The sequence below is a fragment of the Oryzias melastigma genome, linkage group LG20 (assembly GCF_002922805.2).
Source record: "Oryzias melastigma strain HK-1 linkage group LG20, ASM292280v2, whole genome shotgun sequence".
NCBI classification, from domain to species: domain Eukaryota; kingdom Metazoa; phylum Chordata; class Actinopteri; order Beloniformes; family Adrianichthyidae; genus Oryzias; species Oryzias melastigma.
Genome location: NC_050531.1, coordinates 5,662,081 through 5,682,691, shown reverse-complemented (window position 1 = coordinate 5,682,691; position 20,611 = coordinate 5,662,081). Strand labels below are relative to the sequence as shown.

Here is a 20,611-nt window from a genome sequence, read left to right as displayed (position 1 = left end):
TTCAGTCTGCCGTTCAGGTTCAGCTCTGACTCTCAGCAGGTTTTATTGAGGATGAACCTCTTAAGCTGCTTTTCACCGGGCTAACAAAACAGCAATATGTCCTGTGATGAGCTGATGAAATGAGTTGTCAACGGATCCACGGCGGGCTTTGCCTCTCTAATCTCGCTCTCCCGCAGGGGAATAGACGAAGAAATGAATCATGAAATAAAATAATGTTGCCATGACAAAGTTTTCAAATGGATTCAATATATCAGCAACATAAAGCATATTTAATGCGGGCTGCTTAGGAGGGGACGTGAATAATCATGTGTGCAAATCAGGGAGTTTTATAACTGCTCTTTAAATGAATCTCCTGATTTGCATTCATTCCCGGTCAGCAGAAAGATGATGAGAAAACACAGACCTAGCAGTGACTTGCTAGCACCAGCCCTCCTCTTTAGTCTGCATTAATCTCCTGAGCCCTGGCCATGGCGGGAATAGAGGGTGGACATGCCCCCCCCTAATCCCACCCCCGACTACAGGTCTGTCCACTCAACCTTTTTCCCCCGGCTCTCTCCTGCCCCCTAAAGAACAAAAGGCAGAATCAAATTTGCAGCGGTCACTCCTGCTGCATCACGGATGCGTTTTTCTGTCGTGTCACTGGAAAATGTATTTCACAGCCTTCTATGGGTTCCTACAAAAGTCACATGTGTCAAAGTCAAGGCCCTGGGGCCAGATCCGGCCCTCCGGTAATTCTATCCGACTCTCCAGATCAAGTTGATTTATTCTGGAATAATATTCCTGCTTGTTTTTATTATACATCATTATGTTCAAAGTTACAGTTTTAAAGATTCTGCTAGCTTTTTGGACTATTTTAGCATTTACTACAATTTTTTAGGCTATTTTGGAGTTTAGCTAATATTTCAGCAACATGCTAGATGTTTTAGCTAATTTAGACTTTTTTCATTTTTTTTAGATTGTTTTGGAGTTAGGTTAATATTTACACGCTAGCTGTTTTGGCTAAATTTGACTTTTTGTGATTTATAGGCTATTTTGAAGTTTAGCTATTTTTTCAGTTACATACAGGCTGCTTTGGCTAACCTATGTTTTTTTCTTTTTTTTTAAGGCTAATTTGGCATTTAGCTAATATTTTAGCTGTCACTGTTTTCAGCTATTGACTTCAGTGTTTTAAGCTGTCAAATTCAGTGTTTTCAGCTATCAGCTTCTGTGTTTTCAGCTGGTGACTTCAGCATTTTTAGAAATAAATTTCAGCATTTTCAGCTATCAGCTTCTGTTTTCAGCTACTAACTTAAACATTTTTATATATCCATTTCAGCATTTTTAAATATTAATTTCAGTGTTTTCAGCTATTAACTTAAGCATTTTTAGAAATCAATTTCAGTATTTCCAGCTATCTGTTTCAGCATTTTCAGCTTTCAGCTTCAGTGTTTTCAGCTACTAACTTCAACATTTTTAGATGTCTATTTTAGCGTTTTTAGATATCAATTTCAGCGTTTTCAGCTATAAGTTTCTGCATTTTAAGCTATTAGCTTCAGTTTTTTGTGCTATTAACTTCAGCGTTTTTAGATATCAATTTCAGTGTTTTCAGCTATCAGCTTCAGTGTGTTCAGCTATTAACTTCAGCGTTTTTAGATATAAAATTCTGTGCTTTCAGTTATCAAGTTCAGTGTTTTCAGCTGGTAACTTCAGTGTTTTTACATATCCATTTCAGCGTTTTCAGCTATCTGCTTCAGTGTTTTCAGCTATCAACTTCAATGTTTTTAGATATCAATTTCAGCATTTTCATCTATCAAGTTCAGCGTTTTTGGCTGTCAGCTTCAGTGTTTTCTGCTATTAATTTCAGCATTTTTAGAAATCAACTTCAGTATTTCCAGCTATCTGTTTCAGCATTTCCAGCTATCAGCTTCAGTGTTTTCAGCTACTAACTTCAACATTTTTAGATATCTATTTCATCGTTTTTAGATATCTATTTCAGTGCTTTCAGCTATCAACTTCAACGTTTTTAGATATCAGTTTCAGCATTTTCAGATATCAAGTTCAGCGTTTTCAGCTGTGAGCTTCAGTGTTTTCAGCTATCAACTTCAACGTTTTTAGATATCAATTTCAGCATTTTCAGCTATCAAGTTCAGCGTTTTCGGCTGTGAGCTTCAGTGTTTTCAGCTATTAATTTCAGTGTTTTTAGATATAAATTTTAGCATTTTCAGCAATCAGTTTCTGCATTTTGAGCTATTAGCTTCAGTGTTTTGTGCTATTAACTTCGGCATTTTTAGATATCAATTTCAGCATTTCTAGATATACATTTCACTGTTTTCAGCTTTCAGCTTCAGTGTGTTCAGCTATTAAGTTCAGTGTTTTTAGATATAAAATTCCGCGCTTTCAGTTATCAAGTTCAACGTTTTCAGTTATCAGCTTCAGTGTTTTCAGCTGTTAATTTCAGCATTTTCAGGCATCAGTTTCAGCATCTTCTGCAATCAGCACTAGCATCTTAAGCGGCCAAATTCAACTAACAGCATTCACATTAGCATTATCTATGGTGATGCTATATATCTAGTTCATAATTATGTTAAAAAGTTACAGTTTTAAAGTTTTAAAAATGTAGTTATAGAGTGTTCAGTAAATGTTCATCCTGTTCAGCCCACGACCTAAGATGTGTTTTGGATTTTGGCCTCTTGTGCGATTGAGTTTGACACCCCTGCATTAAGTGGAGAACTCAACTTTATAATAATTCTTCTGACGCTGCTCCTCCGTTTGGTTGCAGATATGTCGTGACATATTGAAAGGGGAAGGACCGGCGCTTTGCAATCAAACGCTCCCATGTCGTTGGTTTGCTGGCGTGTCTCTTTGAACCTTTTCGATTCACATGCATTCCTTTCGCAATGGGAGCTGTCACTTTGCGTGGAAATGGTCCCTTCAGTGTGTGTGGCTGCGAGGAGCGTCTGATGTCCACTCCGCACCACTTATCTGTGATGTGAATGGGAAGACAATGAGACCCCCGGTGGCTCCTTCTCCCTGTGACCCGCCCGAGCTCTGATTTGCCTTGGCAAGGGGGACAGAGCCCCAAAACAAAGCTTAAGGAGTCTCCAGTAAAGGGGTTCAGAGGTCAGCCCCAACACCCAACTAACAGGCCCGTCCTCTAGTTCGGGCTCCTAAATGGGGAAGAGACACAGAGGTGCAGAGACAAAGGGATAAAAGGAACCTCCAAAACCATTAAATTCTGAGGAAGTGATGGCCGTGAATGATGACAGAGACTGAAAAGGGGCTCTTGAGGTGGGAGGTACGCTCCATTAATGACCATGGATGCTCCATTATGGCAGCCCTGGGAGGTGGTGATGAGGTGGTACATTTTTTCCTATTAGGCCTCTCCTCCCTGACCAGCAGACAATTCCAGATTGATGCTGGAGTCTCGCTCGACCCCTGATGTGAACCTCAACACAACATGACAACACACGGGCCCCTTCAGAGGCAGGACGAGTCAAATTACTGTTTGCGTAACGTCAAACCTTTCACGGCTCCCTTGAGGGAAACTTTGATTGATGGACTTTCTCTTTCACAAAGAATGTACCAGAGGATGTGGTCAAATAGTTCGTGACTTCAAAGTGTGCAAGATAATGGATTGGATTCTGATTGTTAGATGTTCTGCATTGTCTTCAGGCTAAAAGGAATCCTTGATATAAATGATGATTCATTCATTACTCTGTCGACAATGTTGTGCAGGATGAAAACCATAAAGATCCTTGAAGAAGCTAAGTATGCATTATCTAAAACATATTGTTATCCCTCCATCAAATAATCCCAGAGAAGCAGATGTATTTATGTGTCTACATTAAGATTATATTGCCAGCATATGTTTCTCACTTATCCTTGGCATTAAGTGTACTTACTAATCCCTCAGAGGTCCATATCGAGTCCCTCTTATAGGAGTGCATTTATTGTTTGACACCTGTTTGAAGCCATTTAATGGTCGTATATACATCGTGTTGTGCAAATTGAGATATTAATGTAGAATTTCTAACTACATGTTTGACTTGTATAAATATTTATGCATATTTTTGTCACAGTAATGAAATCTGATGCAATTTTTTTATTGAATATTTTTCATGTATGCGAATCTGTCTCTGTTACTATCTAGTGATATATTGCGTATATCACGATACATATCGTATCATGATTCGTGTATTGTGATACGAAATCTGATGCATTTTTTTCACCGAAAAATTGTCATGTATGTGAGTCTGTTACTGCATTGTGATACGTATTGTATTGACACATGTTCGCGATACAAAAACTGATATATTATTTTTCACTGAATACTTTTCATGTATGCAAGTCTGGCTCTGTTACTATCTAGTGATATATTGTATATATCACGATACATATCGTATCATGATTCGTGTTTTGTGATACGAAATCTGATGCATTTTTTTCACAGAAAAATTGTCATGTATGTGAGTCTGTTACAGTATTGTGATACATCGTGATACGTATTGTGTTGACACGTGTGTCGTGATACAAAATCTGATGTATTTTTTCTGAAGAGTCTGTCTCTGTTACTATCTAGTGATATATTGCGATACGTATCATGTTGTGATATGTGTATCGTGATATGAAATCTGATGCATTTTTTTCCCGGAATATTTTTTCATTTTTGCGAGTCTGTCTCTGTTACCGTCTTTTGACATGTTGCGATATGTATTGTATCGTGATAAAAAATCTGATGCTTTTTTAAAAATATTTTTCATGTCTCTGTTACTGTCTTGTGATATATACCAATACGTATTGTATCATGACACATGTATCGTGATACAAAATCTAATGCATTTTTTTCACTAAATATTTTTCATGTATGTGAGTCTGTCTCTGTTAATGTCTAGTGATGTATCACAATATGTATCGTATTGTTACACGTGTATCGTGATACAAAATCTGATGTGTTTTTTCTGAATATTTTTAATATCTTTGTTACTGTCTTGTGATATATACCAATACGTATCGTATCATGACACATGTATCGTGATACGAAATCTAATGCATTTTTTTCACTGAATATTTTTTGCCTGCGGGTGTCTGTGATAATGTTGATCAGGTTTATGTGTTGTGAGGAGTTCTACAAAAATCTACAAAAAAATAAAATCCTTCAAAGATTTTCTCGTTAGCAGGGCTTCTGTCTCATTTGGGGAGGGGGGTGTCTGGATGACAGCCGCTTCCACTGTGTGTCTGTGTCTCTGTGACTGAGTTTGAAGGCCGTTCCACGTTAACTCAAGAGGGGGGAAAAATTGAGGGACCTTTTTTTAATTATTGTCTGGATGGAAATATGAAAAACATCACAGTTCAGTTGACCCGAGCAGGCTGGCCCCTGCTCCCCACAGCGGCAATTTATCTCCTGGAATATTGAGAAAGCGAGCAACGCTGAGATACATTTAGCATTTCCTGTTTTACTTTTATTCATCACTTATGATTTTCCTTTTTAACCCTATCTTTTTCTTGTTTGTTTGCTTTATTTGTTTGTTTCGGCTACCCAAAATAAATGGAAGCCAAAAAACTGTCAAAATAATTTTAAAAACCCAGAAGTACAGAGTTGAGGCAAATCTGACTCATATCTAGACATTATGTAATATATTTTTTTGCAAACATAGTCTGTAATATTTGTAGTTAACAAGCCACGGCCTACATAAGTCATTAAACAGAGTTAAAAAGGCTCTCACTTTTCCCCTTTTATGCCTAAAAATTGAAATTGAAATTAGCAATTTTTCATTAAAATATTACGATTGACTTAAATCAGATCAAAAATGTTTCTTAAAACGCCTTAGAACAAGTTTATTTGGGTATGGAGTTGGACTTTTTGCTATAAAAATAAATGGAGATTGACTCACTTCAGCAACCACGCCCTTGTGGTCACTTGAGGACTTACATAATTTAGATCTTGAGGGTGGCTGTTTAGTAGGATTCAGAAACATTGTGTCTTGACCTCAATTCCCCAAGAATAGCAAAAATTCAGCTGATTTTCTTTTCTATTTACAGACTTTCCACTCTACAAAATTTGCGCTTGAAAACTGAAACCAGCTCCAGATTCTTGTTAAAAGAAAAAGAACTGGAGAAATCCTAGACAGTAATTATGTGGCCACAAATAGCTTGATTTAAGGAAGCTAAACAGCTGTTTTACAGTAAAAGCTGTACCTCACAGAAGGCTCAAAAGTGCTGTCAGGCACGTTTGAGTGTTTGACTTTTTTTTTTCCATGCAGAAAAATGCACCAGTCTAGCCAAAAATAGGCATTCCACACCATGAAGAACTGCTGGCAGGATGATATTCTATAGCGGCTACATGTGGCTCGAATCATGAGCGGCAAACTTTGAGCTGCGATAAGGAATGCTACAGTTAGAGCGTGTGCAGGATCAGCAATCAACGCATGTCAAAGACATTTCTGCACTCCTCTTTCCAAGAAAACGAACTCCCTCACAGTGCGCTCTCAAGCTCGGATGCTGGTGTGATTCCCAAGCACTTCCCAGAAAAATATGCTGTAATGTGAATGAAAGAAAGACGCTTTCCAACCATCGGCATGAGGATTCATCTGATCAAAGCTGCGGCCGAGAACGTTCAGCTGGGGAGCGTCTGCTGTTTGCAGATGGAGATCCAGGCTGCTGACGGGGCTTAACAGGGTGCAGCAGGGAGTCAACTGGACTGTTAACTAGATGTAAGCGTGGTAATATGCTAATTAAAATATGCTAATTACAAATCCTGCATCGACGCAGGGATTTAGCCCAGGTAATGAGCAAGTTAACAAGGGTCAGGTTTCACCTTAGGGACAAATATGAATGATAAACATGATTTAATCAAAATGACGCTGACAAACAAAGTATGAGACTCGTTCTGATAATAATGTTTATTCAAGGTAGTGTAATTATCTTTTTTGTTTTAAAAAAAAAAAACGATTGTGCACCTTGCTATCCGGAGCGCCTTAGATATGGAATCATTTGGGTTGTATTTACTGAAGTTGAAGCGATTCTCTGTCGAAAAATCTCTTTTTTACGACAAATTTGGATGTTATTGTAAGAATGTGGTTTCAAAATGTTTTCTTACATGATACTAACAAGCTTGGGAGCTTTTGTCACAGCTTTTTGTGGTAGTGTTACAAACAAGGTTGGGCGCCTGTTTAACAAGCTAACACAGCTAGCATGTAGCGGCGTCAGACTGCTTTTATTTTTTGTGTGTTGCTAACAAAGTTGGGGGTAAGAATAATCACAGTAACATTTATTTTAGTGGTCTGGATTTTTTTTTTAAGATTTACCAACAAGGTTTGATGGTATTGTGAATATGCTAACATGTAGCGGTGTCAGACTGTTTCTTCACGTGTTGCTAACAAGATTGGGAGTTAGCGTCGTCATAGCATTGTGTGTTTTTGTTGTATCAATCTGGATATGTCCAAATTCCTTCCCTATTCACTATATTGTGCACTGTATAGTCCGTTCACCATTTTGTAGTGCTGTCTGAATCTACGGTTCCAAATTTCCAAGAAGTCTTTGCAAAAAACTAGTGCGCATCAATGCTCTCTATGTTAGAGAAAATAGACCACAATGCATTGCGTTTGAACAATTTTTGTTTAAAAAAAATGTGTTTAAATGTAATTTTTTTAACAAACAATCCACATTGTGATCATCAGAACACAGTGGATCTATGTAAGGGATAATATCCGACGAAGTGTGCGTTATGAGAAATTAACGCACGACGCGGAGGCCTAAACCGTCCGACGCGAAGCGTAAATTTTTCATAATGCACTCTTCGGAGGGTATTATCCCGCTTATACCATGGTCATTTACAAAATAAATAAACATTTAATCAATATTTAGTATTTTGTTCTTGTTATTTCTTTGGTTTAGCTCATTTTTTCACAAAAAAACGGACTATTTGATCCGTGATGCGGTTTGTTGTCACGCTGACATGAAACACGGCATGAAGCCGGAAGCCGATACAGACCTCAGCCGCAGCGGTAAAGTGTCGCTGTTTTGAAAGAAAGACCCGGACAAATTAGGATATTTTTCTTCTTTTTCTGAAGTTAAGCCTTCAGTGAGCAGCTAGAACATATTCAGCTTCTGTCTGTGTTTCATTTCACGACAGGTTTGTTCTTCGGAGCTGCTCTAAAAGGAGAAACTCCCTCTTGTGGTGAAACAGAAGACTACACCTTTCATGTTGAGTGCTGTTTTAATAGAAGGAGAATAACCAATTTGCCAATAGAGGAATATAAATGCTGGTTGCTACAATAAGTTAAATAAAGCATCAGTTCAGAGAGAAAGTTCATCCATTACTGCTTGTTTTGTCCAGATGATGAAGGAAAAATGTGTTTTAAAGAAGCCTGCGCAGTGATATCAAACGTTTGGTCTGTGTGACCGGAACTTCTTTTTTAGGTGTGCGTTATGTGCATTATCACAATTTAATGCACACCCAGCAGCCAATCAGAATAGAGTATTCACCCAGACCATGGTATAAGGCTGGATACGTAAGTATGCTAACGTGTACCAGTGTCAGACTATTTTTTTATGTTATTAACAAAGATGGGAGTTAGTTAGGACTGTTTTATATTGTTTAATTCGTCCTATAATTGACATGAGTTTGAAAATAGACAGTTTATTGACAATGCACTTTAAAGTTACAAATACACAAAATTAAAATGTAAAAAAAATAATTAATTAAAAATCCAACTTGGAAAAACTGAAGAAAAATTGAAAAACAGAATTTAAGATGTATTTCTCTGTACAATGACAAATGCTGACTGAACAGTCAAAGAAAACACCTCATAAACAGCGGATGTGTCTCACCTTTAAGTCTTTGTTTGTGGCTGAAATTAGAAATTTGCTTTTGTGTGCCGTGCACTGCAGCATGCATAATCTAATTTTCCATCAGGAACCGCACACACATGCACACACACCAAGTGCTGGTGTCATGGCCCTGAAACTGGTGAACCAGACTCTCTTCAGATTCAGCTGTAATTAAAATGGACTAATGGACAATTAGTTTGCTCTAATTTCTTGGACGGCGCTGGTCTTCCAGTCACCTTTGAACCGCAGGGCTCGACACCAGTCCGACCAGCTCTGTTGAATGTAAAGCCGCCTGTGTCGGGGTCACCGCCATGAAGAGAGTGACAGCGCGTTATCAAGCCTTTGATTTGTCACTTTTATGCATTGATTTGAGTGGACATTTGTTGTTTGGCTTTTATTTCATGTATGTTGTCAAGACTCTCAGTTGTAATTTTAAAGAATTTTTTTGATTAATAAATTATGTTTTCAGTCAAAGTGACCTTAAATCTACAGAAAAAGAAAAAAACGTTAACCCAGAATCTTTCCTAATTTATTCTTCATTTTCTCTTTAATTATGCAAAGACCCAGATGAGATCCCGCAGCTGTCTTTGGTGTTAACCTTCACTCTGCAGAGGTTAAACTGCAAGACTCAGGAGCAGGTAGCTTTTCTGCAGCCCATTTATTTCAGCTGCTTTGTGCTTGAGAACATTATATTGTTTTATTTTATCTTTATGCATTATTCCAAGTTATTTAAAGAACAAAAGTCAAATATTTTATTGCTGATTGTCCTTTGGTGTGTATGTGTATGTGACCCCCCCAGGGGTCCATTGAAAAAGAGATTTTTAATCTCAACAGGACTTCCTTGGTTACTTAAAGGTAAATAAATAAACTAAATATATAGCATTACCTATGATAATGCAAGTGTGAATACTGTAAGCTGAATGTGGACACTGAAGATGAAAGAGCTGATAGTTGATAACTTACTAAATTCCATATTTGCCTAAAAAAACTGGAAACGTGTCTACATTAGCCGAAAACAGCTAGCATAATGCTAAAATGTTAGCTAAACTCGAAATTTAACGTAAACAGGGGCAAATATCTAAATTAGCCAAAAGCAACTAGCATGATGCAAAACGCTTGCTAAATTCCAGATTTGTTTAAAAAAAACGGCAACATGACTGAATTAGCCAAAATAGCTAGCATAATAATAAAACTTTAGTTGAACTCCCAATTTGCCCAATAAAAATGTCTAAATTAGCCAAAAACAGCTAGCATTAAGCTAAAATATTAGCTAAACTCCACAATTTGCCTAAAAAAACAGCAAACATGACTAAATTAGTCAAAACAGCTAGCATAATGCTAAAATGTTAGCTAAACTCAAGATATGTCTAGGGCTGCACGGTGGAGCAGTGGTCAGCGCTCTTGCCTCACAGCGAGAAGGCCCCGGTTAGAATCCCGGCTGGGACCTTTCTGTGTGGAGTTTGCATGTTCTCCCCGTGCATGCGTGGGTTTTCACCGGGGACTCCGGCTTCCTCCCACCGTCCAAAAACATGCTTCATAGGTTAATTGATGACTCTAAATTGTCCCTAGGTGTGTCTGAGAGTGGATGTGTGTGTGATTGAGGCCCTGTGACAGACTGGCGACCTGTCCAGGGTGTACCCCGCCTTCGCCCATCAGTAGCCGGGATAGGCTCCGGCACCCCCGCGACCCCGACAGGGAAGAAGCGTTCAGGAAGATGGATGGAAGATATGTCTAAAAAACTGGAACAATGTCCAAATTAGCAAAAAACAGCTAGTATAATGCTAAAATGTTAGCTACACTCAAAATGTACCTTTAAACAGAGAAAAATATATAAATTAGCCAAAAGCAACTAGCATAATGCTAAGATGTGAGCTAAATTCTAGATTTGTCTAAAAAACTGGCAACATGACTAAATCAGCTAAAACTGCTAGCATAATGCTAACATTTTAGCTGATTTCCCAGTTTGCCTAATACAAATGTCTAAATTAGCCAAAACAGCTAGCATTACGCTAAAATATTAGCTAAACTCCAAAAGTTGCTGAAAAAACTTGAAACATGACTAAATTATCCAAAACAGCTAGCATATGGCTAAAATTTTAGCTAAACTCAAAATTCGTCTGATAAAAATCTCTAAATTAGAAAAAAGCAGCTAGCATATGGCTACAATTTTAGCTGAACTCCCAATTGGCTTAATAAAAATGTCTAAATTAGTCAAGAACAGCTAGCATAATGCTAACGGTTAGCTAAACTCCAAATTTCCCTGATAAAATGTCAGAATTAGCCAAAAACAGCTTGCATTACGCTAAAATTTTAGCTAAACTCCAAATTTGCCTGATTAAAAATGCCTAAATTAGCTAAAAACAGCTAGCATAAAGCTAAAATTTTAGCTGAACTCCCAATTCGCATAACAAAAATGTCTAAATTATTCAAAAACAGCTAGCATAATGCTAAAGTGGTAGCTAAACTCCAAATTTACCTAAATTAGCCTAAAACAGCTCGCTAAAATAAAAGCTAAATGTTAATTTACCTCAAAGCCCAGTTGTTGCTGAGCATTTTAAAGTTTAATGGTGTCTTTAGCTAAAATGCGAAGATCACAAATTTTAAAGTGCACAAAGTTTTGAGCAATTTCTCATAAATTTCCTATTCGGCATATTTGTCTCAATATTTGAAAAACTTGATGAACTAGTTTATGAATACTAAAAGTATAAAGGATATAAGATTGCTAAAATCGTTTAATTGAGTTTTTAGGGAGCAGTAAGATCCCTTTAAAAGATAAAAGCTGCCATTTGTTGCCGTTTTGGTCTTCACGTCACATTTTAAATCTATTTTAACTTGTTTATCGTATCATTCATTAAAAATGAAACCTACCTAACTTTACATGAATCGGAAAGATGCTGTTCATTTAATTGACGCATTGTTCGTCAAAGAGCATAAAAAGTGCTCGTTAAAAATTAATTCTCCTTAAATCTGTTTCCTTCTTCAGTCCTCATGCTGGTAACCCTTCAAAAAGCTCTATTGAATACATGCATTAATGTATGCCCATGACGTCTGATGTTCATGTTTACGGTCACAGCACACAAACACAAAGCCAGTGGAGCGGAAACGACGAGCATTGAGCGACAAATTGAAGTAATCAGCGCAGATTGTCGCACACGATTGTTTTAAATGCTTTTGAGGGAGATGATCGCAATTAAAAACGACCCTGAGAGGCTCGGGTTAAACTTAACGGACACGTTTAAACTCGAGTTTAGACAGAAGAGATGTCAATGTATCCAAGAATTGTGTTAAATATGAGGAACATGTTCTTTACATGAGGCTCACAGTCTAAAAAAATCTGAAATTGTTTGCTGTTTCACAGATGTTTTTATCACTGATGTTTCATCACGTTCTGAGAAAGCAGGAGCACATCTGGACGGCATCTGCAGCTTCCGTTCTTCTTCTTCTTCATCATGTGAACTCAGGGAATCCCATTTAAATTGTTTTAATGAAGTCAGCAACTCCTGAGGAAGCTCTGCTTTAAGATCAACCTGTAGTGAAGTTTTTCTCCAGGCTATTATTACCAAATATTTACTTATGCAGCTGCAAATCTGTGTTGTTTTCTGGTGTGAGCGCAGCTTTAAATTTTAACTGATTTATGGACCGTAAAGGGTTGAATATCAGTGGGTTGCTTTTCTTCGATTCAAAATGTTCTGGAATTATGGTAAATGTGTAAACGGTTACGTTAGTCGAAGGAATGTAAACATCTGAGCTAAAGGAGCTAAATTTTTAAGGGTTAAATAAAGGTTATTACAGCTATACATGTAAAAAAAAAGTCAATTAGCAATTAGCCTAATGCAATTCTAAGGAATAAGTGACTAGATTTAATACCAAAATATCTAAAAAGTAGTACTTTTACTCTCTGTTTTGGAATTAAATGAATGGCTAATATTAAAACAGCAACTCAAATGCTTATACGAGACTTGACTGAACATGAAATGCTAAAAACTGGAGAAACGACGGCGGTTCATGAAAGAAAAAAAAACATTTAACAAGAAAAGGAACATTTTAGAATTTTATCATGTTCTTGTCCTCGATATGAACCAATAAAATACACAAAAGTTTATGTTTACTAAAAGAAAAAGTGTCTTTTACCCAAACAGATGCAAAAAAATAAAACTAAGATGTCCTGTTAATTAATCCTGTCTTTCAACAAGTATAAATACAACCAAAAATGGTTCCAGTTAGGACGGCATAACAGCTTCTTTGCATTAAAAACATATCCAAACATGACATAATGTTACATATGTTTTTCGATTTAGTTTCTTGCTTGTGCAAAAACAGGCAGAAAAGCCTCCTTTTGTGCATCATATTTATTGTGTAGCAGCAGCAGGACGTGTGGCTCATGTGTGCAGCAGAGTCGAGTGGGCGGGGCTTGTCAGTCGGTGAACCAAAATGATGATATGTTGTAATAATAGCGTCTATTTATAACAGAAGTCTGGATGTATTCCTGTGTCTGCCTAACTTACTTTTGTGTAAAATAACATTTATTTAAAAAGAGCTCCAACTGATTTGACAATTCTTTGACTATAAGCTTAGGAAATGTTTTAATGTTTATTTGTAGAAATAAAAGCCAATAATAGAAATACAAGACCTTTTTTTCCCACTTCTACCATAGATTTTCAATCGGTTTGACCACTTGCAATCCATCTACATTAACTGACTCCTTCAAAAGAGAGTTTCTCCACTTTTTGTCCAACATTCTGTTCAAATTCATCAATGCATTTGACTGTATATGAGAACTGGAGCAAGTGAGTGTGTTGTTATTCCAACTGAACTTCCTTCAGTCGCCATATTTTCAAGATACGGAGGCTTCCATGTTGGATGTCATCGCTCCAAACTGGTCTGAGTCAACGTTTCTATAGCAACCACTTTCTCCATTAGTCGTGAGCTTGTAGGAAGGCCACACCCCTTCACTTAAAAGTGACCACTCACTTTTTTGAGGCATCTGATTGGTCAGTTTATGATGAGTATAACTTGAAGATATTTTAGAAATAAAAATAAAATTATTTACCCAAAGACATATATACACATGTAAAGTATATTTATTATTATTCATATATACACATAAACATAAAAAATACACACATATTTACTGTAACAAAGTGAAATTTCACTATTATCAACTTTTTAACTATAATTTTAAAAGTAGGTAAATAAAAAAAGCTTTGTTTCATAAGAGATATATTACCTAAAATAAAATGTTTTTATGATCAAATGACTTAACAAGATATTTAAGATTTATCATCTTAGATTATGTTTTTGCATCTTACTGAAAAGTTACTATGAAGTTTGTGTTACTAGGAGAAGTGAGTTAATTTAAATACAGCCAGATGTTTCCTGATGTGCAAACCCATATTTTTTATTTATGATGTTCCTTCTTGTGAATTTATTATTAAAATTCAAAATATATAAATACGGTTTTCTCTGAAATCCCTTTGAAAAAGTTTTCTGAACTCCACAAAATGGAGCGAATGATCACTTCATCCTAATTTACAAATAATTTAGCAAAAATTTAAGAAATATCAATCCAGATTAAGGTGTAAAAACATTAGCAGCTGTCACCACTAGGGGGCGTGTATTGGCAATAGTCTGGCGATACAGAACGTATTGTGACTCCCGACTTACGATGCAATCCGTATCGTGATTTATCCCAAAGATTGTACAATTTTTAAAAATCTTTAAACATTAGGAAAAAAACTCTACCTCAATATTAATTCACTTAAATAAAATAAAAATAAAAACATTTTTTCAATGCAGCTGCATCTCTTATACAAGTTGCATTTACGCATACATGGTGCTTTTATTTTGGTAAATTGAGAAAAAAAAATTCTTAAAGAGAAAAATCTGAATTTTTTATGATTTTCTCAACAAAATATTTTTCACTATAAGAAAAAAAAGTGCAAAACACTCATAAATAATAAATTAAATATCGCCGTCTCAGCACTTTAGATCAATACAAGTATTACTAAATAAAGTATCGCGATATATCGCCAAATCGATTTTTTTTCTTACACCTGAAAATGATCAGACAGACATACAAAGATCCACCAAAAAAACAAAGGTCACACTCCTGTAAAGAAATAAAGCACAGAATGAAAAGAAAAATGAAACGATTGCGGTCAGAGTTGTGACACAGCAAAACGAGATTAGATTTCTCGCACAGTAATGAGTCCCAACACATCAAATTACTCTACATTTAAAACACCACAGAACAGAATTCAATTCAATTAAATTTTAACATTAGAGTTTTATTGGGTTTTTTGGTGTTTTGAATTCTGGAAGTAAAAAAATAATAGTTAAAAATGGAATTCTTTAGTCATCTAAGCTGAAAGTGAAGCATGGATCTATGCAAAGACTTAAATGTCACCACACGAATGCACTGCCCTGTGGCCCCCCGCCCTCCCTCTGCAGCTGTGGACATGTTCAGTTTGAACAGCCAGGCTTACATCCTATGTGAGTTCTGAGAAGCAGCGATGGTGTTTGGACTGACAGCTGATCGCACTACGGTTTAATCTTGTTAGGGATTTTCAAAAGTGCTGCGTCCACTCAGATGTGGAGATAAGAGCCTTTGTGTGCAAAATTTCAACGCTCCCAAAAAGGGGGACAAAGGGCTCCCCTGGTGATGTCATTTCACTGTCAGCACACAGGCCCTTGTTGGAGGGAAGAGGGGCCAGGACAGGACGTACTGTGACCACCGTCCCACCCTGTGCCCTCCAGCCTAACCTCCGCTCTTCACCCCCCTGCAGAATCAAAATGTGAGGAGTAAAACAGAAGTAAAAGCGCTTAAAACTGTACTCAGAACACCAGTTCCAGCAAACGATGCGGATGTATATCCGTTTTCTTCAGTTATGCGCTCTCCAGAAAGCTGCCGGTCGTATTCAATTACCATCAGTGTCATGAGAGAGCAGCTGTCTGTTTGGATACGATCCTCCAACTCCTATATTTATCAGAGGAATCTTTTATCCATGCGGAGCTGACGGCACATCCACACGTGACCCTCCATACACTGTTGCTGTTGTGCAACTGGTTGTTTTATTCCTCTGTTAAGACTTTCTTGCAACTGCGTTGAGCAACGTTTCTCCAGAAAGGAGCTTATTTCTGAATAGAATAAATCGGGATATTAGCAAAATTAATCATCTGCACCTCTGGAAGTGAAAGAAAGCAGCTTGTAGGGGAATTTGGAGGCTCTTTGGATGTCCTGCAACATGTGGAATTGGAATTAAAACCATTTACACAATCAACACTTTACTAAAGAATCTGCTAGAATTACAGAAACGTCGAAGAGTTACAGTAAAATGGTAACTGATAGAGGTGTGTATTGGCAAGAGTCTGGCGATACGATACATATTGCATTTTTATTATTTATATTCATGTTAAAAAGTTACGGTTTTAAAGTTTTAAAAATTGGCGTTCTGTTACCTTTTTGGGCTGTTTTGGCATTTAGTAAGATTTGTTTAGGCCAGGGGTCGCAACCTTTAACAGTAAAAGAGTCATTTGGGCTTATTTTCTACTGATCTGAACCTAGAAGGAGCCGTAAAGTCTTAATTTAGCAGGTAAGAAATTTGGATTCGCATTCATGACCTTCTTTTTGTTTCGCCTTTTTTTTAAATAAACATAAATTAAGTCTATTTTTTTGCACAAACAAAAGCAAACATATAAAAAGAATTGAGCATTTCTCAAAATATTTTTTTTTAAAAACATTTTTACTTTTACCTTTAGGAGAGGACAAATTTGCGAATAAGCTAGCTCGTTGCTGAACTCCAAATTAGCATGAAATTCCTCAGTAAATTAAATCACCCAAAAATGTGAGCATGTTGCTAAAATAAATGCTAAACTCTAAATTAGCCTAAAAACTCCAGTAGATAACAAATTAGCCAAAAATGTTAGCATGTTGCTAAAATAAAAGCTAAACTATAAATTAGCCTAAAAACTCCAGTAGATAACAAATTAGCCAAAAATGTTAGCATATTGCTAAAATATTAGCTAGACTCCAAATTAACTTAAAACATTTCATTAGAGGCCAAATTAGCCCCCAAAAAAGCTAGCTCGTTGCTCAATAACTAGCTGGACTCCAAAATAGCCTAAAATTCCTCAGTAAACTAAATTAGTCAAAAATGTTAGCATATTTCTAAAATAGAAGCTAAATTATACCAAAAAAAACTTCAGTAGAGAACCAATTAGTTTAAAAAATCTCATTGTTATTAGCTAAACCCCAAATTAGCATAAAATTCCTCAGTAAACTAAATTAGTCAAAATGTTAGCATGTTGCTATAATAGAAACTAAACTCTAAATTAGCCTTAAAACCCCCAGTAGATAACAAATTAGCCAAAAACGTTAGCATATTGGTAAAATAATAGATAATCTCCAAATTTTTGAAAATTACTACTTTATTTTCTTCATCCAGAGAGCCACCACGAAGAGATAAAACAGCCAAGTGTGGCTCTGGAGCCGCAGGTTGCAGACTCCTGGTTTAAGCTATTTTGAAGTTTAGCTTTTTTCAGCTACGTGCTAGCTGTTTTGGATTACCTACATTTTATTTTTTTTATTTTAGTTTTTTCGGCTAATTTGGCATTTTGGATTTTGGCCCCTTGTGTGGTTGAGTTTGACCCCCCCTGCCTTACAGTGTGGAAAACACTAGGGCTGGTTTTTTTAAGAGCCTGGCGATGTGATATGTATCGCGATATACATGGGCCGATACGATACGTATTACGATAAAGATCATATCAGAGATGACAATATTTTACTTTTCTTTTTTGTAATTGTGACTTAATTAAAACTTTATCTGATAATATTTATACACCATCCACACATATAAAATTGTAAAATACATTTCTTAATTACATTTTTTTTAATGATCAGAACATTAAACAAGGTAATCTTTTACCCAAAAAAAGTTGGGGTGTTTATATTTTAATGTTTTAGGAAATATTCTTTCAACACTCAACTTTGTCTGATTTTCCTTGTTTCAACAAAGGGGAAAAAAACCCCACAAAGATTAAATGTGTCTTAAACATTAAGGTTTTATATGTTTGGTGGAAAAAATAAAATGCTTTCTTTCAAACACATGTTGCCAAACCGGTACTTTTAAAACAATTAAGCTTCTTTGCATAAATATTTCGGCGTGAAAGGATGAACGAGCTCGCGAATGTGACTAAGATGCTTTATCAGCTTCAGCCTTGTGACTGAAGCTCTGAAAACGGAACTACATTTTTATTAATATAGTTAATTAAATATTGTATTGACAGTATTTTATATTGATACAAGTATCTCCAAAGTATCGTACTATTTTACTAAATCGATATTTAAAAACAGGCCCTGGTTCAAATCCCTGGGTCTTTTCGTCGTGGAGTTTTCTTTGTGACTCATAGTTTAATTGATGTGTCTATATTGGGGGACCAGTTCAGGGTGTACCCCCTAACAGTAGCTGGGATAGGCTCCAGCAACCCCATGACCTGAAAAGAGATTCAGAAGATTCTGAAGAGGGACAGAAAGAATAGAATATTTTATCTTTAAACGCTAATTCCAGAGTATATTCTTCTTATTACGCCTATAAGTGTTTGCTGTCCTTCACACAGCAGGTATGTATTCATTTGTTTTCTATGTCAGTATTTGGAGAAATTAGCTGAAAGCGAAGCGTTTATTAACCTTTTATCCAAGAGAACATCAACATAAGTTCCTTTAACTTTAACACTTTACGTCAACAATGACTCATGACAAGATTCTGCCTTCAGGAAAGATAACTGTATGACTGCAAGAAAAGAAAAGTTTTCTAAAGCAAAAATTAAATATTATTTTTTGTAAACACAGCAGTTAAAAAAGTAGTTATTGATCTGAAAAAGTGTTAGGAAAGCAGCTCCAGGTATTTTTGTTTTTACTGAAACCCATCTGTTTTTGCAGGAATTTAACCAAAGTATGTAAAAAAAAAATTCTTTTTTTCATTTTGTATAACTTATTTTTCCTCTCGGTGAGGAGCTTCTACAGATAAACAAGCTCACACCTGAAAAACACCACCAGTCAACCTGAAACCCGTGTTTTTTTAGCTTTTGCTGCTTTTTTTAACGTTGTAACACGAGTTCTATGAACTAGTCTGCAAAAACACGCCTTCATAAATCTTCCCGTGTGTGCATATATGGACTCAATATATGCCTTACTCTGCACAACAACTCTCACTACCAAGAATCGACGTCACTGAAGTCCGACCGTTTTTAGAGAGGGAATCTGGAGATGCTCCGCTGGCTTCAGTTTCAGTCACATATCCCCACACAAACACACACTCTCCCACAGAGTGAGGGCGCGGACTCCCACCGTTCCAGTACAGTAGCGTACGTTTCCACGGGTATTTATGGTCGCGCCGACCATTCTTTCCTCCACATGTTGGCTCTCACCGTTTCCTGTTAGAGTCTTTCCAAGATACTATTTAATGTCATCACAAAGACTCAAAAAGACTTTGAATAAAAAATCTTTTTCATCATTTTTGACCAATAACCCATTTCTGCTTGTGTTATAGATCGGTTGTCAGATAAAAAAGAAGATCATTTAGTGTGTAGTTATTGGGAATTCTTATCACACACTTGAATGTGGACCAATTCTATACATTTAGCTTCTACATCACCTTTGAGCTCAGAGTACAGGTTTTTGTGTGATCACTCTTGTCTCATTATAAAGAACATAGCACTGTTATGGTGTTATTTACCTGTAATCAAGAACCTGAACACAACGCAGACCAACACAGGTTGGTCTGCGTTGTGTTCAGGTCAGGCTCCAACGTTGATTTAATTTCTTTTTTTCTGGTTAACAGAAAACAAAAGTTACACTGCTGTCCGGGATTTTCGTCAGTGCTTCCCCCTAACGACTCAGCCACAGTCCGCAGCAGTCTGAGTACGAATGCACCTCCCCCCGCCGCACGTGAAATAAAACATGAAAAGAACACGATAAAATGAGAAACTAACATCATACCTGGTTGACCGAAAACAAATGGTACACTGATGTCCAGGATTTTCTTCAGCGCTTCCCCCTAACGACTGAAAATTACACGAAAAAGAAAGAAAAGTCAACACAAAATAGAAGAAAAATGGCGCCAAAATGGCGCATCGGCTCGTTTAAAGCCGCTAATAACAAAAATAACAAATCACAACCCGAGGAAAATTAATGCAGTATAATTCCTACTTTTGTTAAATCCCGATAAAACAAATTAAAAAGCAGTTTAAGCTAAGATATTACAAAAAAACGGACACAAGGAGGAGAACGTCTTACCTCAGCCAGTCCGCAGCAGTCTGAGTGCGCATGTGCAGCACTGTCTGCTGCGTCACCGTGGTGAGTTCAAGTACCCTCGGACGGACTAACACCCAGATAGAAATGTTCATAATAAAACTATTACATCAAATTTGGTGGAATTAAATAAACTAAATAAAACACCTGCTACAGTTGCACTTGGATTAGGTGGTTTTTGAGGCAAATCAAGATTTATATATTTAGCAAAACTCCAATGGAAACACTTTTTTCTAATTAAATGACCAACAACTGGTGACCACGCTTAGCTAGTCGCTGCACAGTGGGCGCCACAAAAAATCCCACCGTATCGCACAGCTCATCTATAGTTGAGTGTGTCATGTGGAGGAGTTCACAGCTTCTCTTAAAACACCAACCACTGTTTCCCAAATTCGATTCATCCATAGTCACTAACATAAACCTTGATGAATAAGACGCCGACGTCTCCTTTGATGATGATGAGCGTTGGAGCTGTGGCAGAAATCTGAATGTATC

The 20,611-nt window shown here is 36.7% G+C and overlaps 1 long non-coding RNA gene across 2 annotated transcripts in view; it reads right to left on the bottom strand.

Moving 5' to 3' along the window:
- The window catches only part of LOC112151544, a 72,839-nt gene extending 52,464 nt beyond the window's left edge, over positions 1-20,375 (bottom strand). The window contains exons 1-3 of one of the 2 annotated variants that reach the window (XR_002920150.2): positions 20,102-20,375; positions 19,805-19,869; positions 13,963-15,587 (exon numbers count right to left, since the gene is read on the bottom strand). This is a non-coding gene — a long non-coding RNA (uncharacterized LOC112151544). Of the gene's footprint in view, positions 1-13,962; positions 15,588-19,804; positions 19,870-20,101 lie in introns of those variants that run through there. The other variant, XR_002920151.2, reaches the window with a different exon arrangement.
- Between the last annotated feature and the right edge of the window lie 236 nt (positions 20,376-20,611).